This window comes from Triticum aestivum, chromosome 1B, assembly GCF_018294505.1.
Source record: "Triticum aestivum cultivar Chinese Spring chromosome 1B, IWGSC CS RefSeq v2.1, whole genome shotgun sequence".
NCBI classification, from domain to species: domain Eukaryota; kingdom Viridiplantae; phylum Streptophyta; class Magnoliopsida; order Poales; family Poaceae; genus Triticum; species Triticum aestivum.
The window spans coordinates 136524934-136529618 of NC_057795.1; the positions used below are offsets into that span (position 1 = coordinate 136524934).

Below are 4685 nucleotides of genomic sequence, written 5' to 3' on the forward strand. Positions count from 1 at the left end.
ACCAGCCGGGCAGGGCTGCACGGTGCGACCGGACGCTGCTGCAGGAGGCGAGGAGGGGCCATCGGGTAGGGGAGGGGGTCATCATCGGTGAAGTCCACCCAATGGACCCGGGCAGCGGGGGCGGGAGCGGGCGCGGGAGGCGGGTTGACGGCCAAAGCAGCCAGCACCGACGAAGGGGACGGAGCCGCAGGGGCCGAGGCGGCGCAGTAGCTGGAGGGGACGGCGGAGGCGGCGGCCACCACGGGCGGGGGCGGGGCACCAGCATAGTCGCCAGAGCAAGCGGACGCCTCCATCAGACACCTGATCTCTGTGAAGTTTTTTCATAATAACTTGGTTACAGTTGAACGTACACGTTTGAATAAGCATCCATTTTTAGAACATATTAAACTTTAAAATTAATGTGGTAGTGTATAGCTAAAATTAGCATATCATGTTAATAAAGATTCATGTGGCTCTTGAGAGAAATTAGTCTTTTAATGCATTTTTTGCTCGACTGGCTACTATGAGCATTCTATGTGTTAATTTTAGTAATGTTGTGCTTTGATGATGCATTTATGAAGCACCTCCTTATCCTATCAATTTACATTTAAAAGTTTCTCAATTGGCACACTACACCTTCCTCGTCGTGGGATTCTTGGCTGGTCCTCTAGTATAAATCTATTCACCCCATTGCTTTCAACTCACCAAAACAAAGCAACTCTCCTTTGTCGTTCTATCCCTTTGTTGGAAATAGCTCTTAAGAAGGTGGACCTCCGGTAAATCCTCGGTAAGAAGTCCCAATGTAGTACTTCAAAGAAGCGCCGTGAGGGCCTGCAGGAGAAGGCAGGCGAGTTGGCCATCATGTGCAATGCCAAGGCTTGCGTGCTAGTGTATGGCAAGGGCGAGGGGGTACCAGAGGTGTTCCCGTCCCATGCTGAGGCAGTGGCTATCCTTACTTGGTACAAGAATATGTCAGAGGGTAAGTTCAAAAAGATGGTGAATCAAGAAGGCTTTCTCAGCCAACACTTTGACAAGCTCCATGCTAAGGGCTAAAAGTTCCAGGCGTTTGTGAAGACAACGAGACGAGAGTCCTCCTGCACAAGGCCATGAGCAACCTCCCGAGCCTCGACGGCCTCAATGTCAAGGATCTCACCAATGCTGGTCGAAAGCTGGAGGTGATCCCCTAGAGCATGGGGGAAAGCATCACAAAAATTAGTGGAAACTGCTAGTCTTCCAGCCCCAGGAGCCATATGTCACCAACAAAATGGACATGGGTATTGGGAAACGTTGCATGGAAAGCAAAAACATTCTACGCACACGCAAGATCTATCCATGGAAATGCGTAGCAACGAGAGGGGTGAGTGTGTCTACGTACCCTCATAGACTGTAAGCGGAAGCGTTTAGTAACATGGTTGATGTAGTCAAACTTCTTTGTGATCTAACCGATCGAGTACCGAATGTACGACACCTCCACGTTCAGCACGCGTTCAACTCGGTGATGTCCATGCCTTCTTGATCCAGCAAGACGGCGATGTAGTGGATGAGTTCCGTCATCACGATGGTGTGGTGACGGTGATGGTGATGCTATCTCCGCCGGGCTTTGTCTAAGCACTACGAAAATATGATCGAGGGTGTAAACGGTGGAGGGGGCACCGCACATGGCTAAACAATTGTCGTGGTTATGTGTGGCGCCCCTCCCACATATATATAGGTGGGGGAGAGGGGAGAGGCCAAGGGGTGCCCCAAGTAGGGCCGAATCCTACTTGGGGACTTCCCCAAGCCGTGCCCCTTCCATATATGAGTGTGGGAGGAAGGCAGGAGGAGGAGGCGCCCCCCTTTCCTTTCTTTCACGAGGAGGGAAAGGTAGGAGGGGCCACCCCTCCTCTTTCCTTCCCCTAGGGTCGGTTTGCCAAGGAGAGGGGTGAGCCAGCCCCCTAGCGGGCTGGTCTGTCCCCTCCTTTGGCCCATTAGGCCCATACACTTATCAGGGGTGTCTGGAACCCCTTTCGGCGACCTGATGACTATCCGGTGCACTCTAAAACTCTTCCGGTGTCCGAATACCATCATCCTATATATCAATCTTTACCTCTCAACCATTTGGAGATTCCTAGTCATGTTTGTGATCTCATCCAGTACTCATATAACATTATATCGTCAATGAACGTTAAGAGTGCGGACCCTACTGGTTCGAGAACTATGTAGACATGACCGAGACACCTCTCTGGTCAATAACCAATAGCGGAACCTGGATGTCCATATTGGATCCTACATATTATATGAAGATCTTTATCGGTCGAATCGTTGTGACAACATACGTAATTCCCTTTGTCTGTCGGTATGTTACTTGCCCGAGATTCGATCGTCGGTATCTTCATACCTAGTTCAATCTCGTTATTGGCAAGTATCTTTACTTGTTCTGTAATACATCATCTTGCAACTAACACCTTAGTCACTTTTCTTGCAAAGCTTCTTATGATGTGTATTACCGAGAGGGCCCAGAGATACCTCTCCGATACTCGGAGTAACAAATCCTAATCTCGACCTATGCCAACTCAACAAACACCTTCGGAGATACCTGTAGAGCATCTTTATGATCACCCAGTTACGTTGTGACGTTTGATAGCACACAAGGTATTCCTCCGGTATCTGGGATTTGCATAATCTCATAGTCAAAGGAATATGCATTTGTCATCAAGAAAGCAATAGCAATAAACTGAACGATCAATATGCTAAGCTAACGGATGTGTCTTGTCCATCACATCATTCTCCTAATGATGTGATCCCATTATCAAATGACAACAAATGTCTATGGTTAGGAAACCTTAACCATCTTTGATCAACGAGCTAGTCTAGTAGATGCTTACGAGGGACACAATATTTTTTTATGTATTCACACATGTATTTAAGTTTCCGATCAATACAATTCTAGCATGAATAATAAACCTTTATCATGAATAAGGAAATATAAATAACAACTTTATTATAGACTCTAGGGCATATTTCCTTAAATGGGGCCCCAATAATGTATCACGCACCACCGCCAGCTCCATAAGTTATAGACTACATGCACATGGAGTCTCCGTCGACTTACCAGGCACCACCACCAGCTCCATACATCACTCACAACATGTACATAGAGACTTCAACGATGTATCAGGCGCCATCCCGAACTCCCTATGTCACCAATGGCATGGACATGGGGCCTCTGACGATGTTTAAGGCCACACGACAACAAGAGCATTCACTTTACATGATGAGGTATGGAGGGGACCTCAATGCCGTAGTCTATAGTGGCTACAATACTGGTGGCCGTAATGACATTAGCACGAGCACGGGCTTTCCTTGTGTCAATATTAACCAGAAGAAGTCGTTTGAGGTGGGGTTTGGTTGGCAGTTGGGTGGTGCTGATCTTGAGGCATCTTCTTCAAGGCCTTTCCCCCCAATGTAAGAAGGAGAGGACCTCTACATGTAATCCCATTAATGATAAGAGACATTTAGTCTTGGTTGTGCTCTTTGAGCGAAAGCATATTTCATTTAGTCATTGGAATTCTTATTATGAATCTTTTCATTGGCATGTTTGTTTGATCTCCACGATTTAGTTGGTTCTAACTTGTATGTTGCACCTACTCTTTGTGTAAACATGCATGCTTTGTTAGGCATACCTTTTCCATTGATAGTTTGTTGACTCTTTACGTCGCATCAAGTGATATCACCATGAAGAGTTCACTCGCGGTTTCTACATAGCTAGATGCACACAACCTATACAAATCTACCATAGTTCTAGGAAAGTGAAACCACATGATATTGTTTGACACAAAAATAAAAAAACTTCAAGAAATGGAGGACCGATCCGATGACTGCACCTTCATTCATGTTAGGTAAATAACTGCTTACAAATCACCTCTTCTATCGTGACATGCTTACGTGGGACTATATGAAAAACACCTGGGTACTGGATGCTAACTGGGGGCATTTCCCGACCACGAGTCCTCCCAAAACCTAACATGCGAGCCGTTCTTGATAGTGATAGTTTCATAATAGAAAAGAATCGTGTTCGCTTCACCAAAACAACCAAAAAGTGGCAGCCCTCAGGTTTTCTCCAGACTTAGGATAGAACATTAGATCCCATATATTTGGTATTGAATATATCATGCCATACCTCATCCTCAGTAAGAAGTTTGAATAATTATTTATGGATAATAAATATTTGGTGATTTCTCGCCATGCCAATTTCAAAGGCCTAATACCTTTGAAGATGAAATTAGCGGGCTCCTTTGAAATGTTCCAAGCTATTATAACAAATATTCTGATATACCAAATGCCACTTTAGCATAGTACCAAATCAATCCTTAAGGCATTCAGAGACCACTAGAAACACGTGTCCAACAAGAAATGCTAAAGGGGCAGTGGAAAATGAGGTTCTCAATGGTCTATTCAACAACATTACATAGAACGTAAGCATAAATTTTACTGACATTAAGTTGTCTCCACCTTTTCATATTTAGTGTATTAAGCCTATCATAAAGAAGAAACCACAGAAATACTTTCAACTCCATTTTGGTACTTTGAAGAAATACATCATGTAAATAATCATATTAGAAAGCACATAGTTTGTAAGGAGATGTCATCCTCCATAGGGAAAATGCACCCTTTCCAACTATTGAGACACTTTATATTCGTTCCTCCACGTGTTTCCAGTTCTAGTA

The 4685-nt window shown here is 45.0% G+C and overlaps 1 pseudogene; it reads left to right on the plus strand.

Moving 5' to 3' along the window:
• Positions 1-502: 502 nt before the first annotated feature.
• On the plus strand, positions 503-4484 carry LOC123077757 (agamous-like MADS-box protein AGL36; annotated as a pseudogene).
• The last annotated feature ends 201 nt before the right edge of the window (positions 4485-4685 follow it).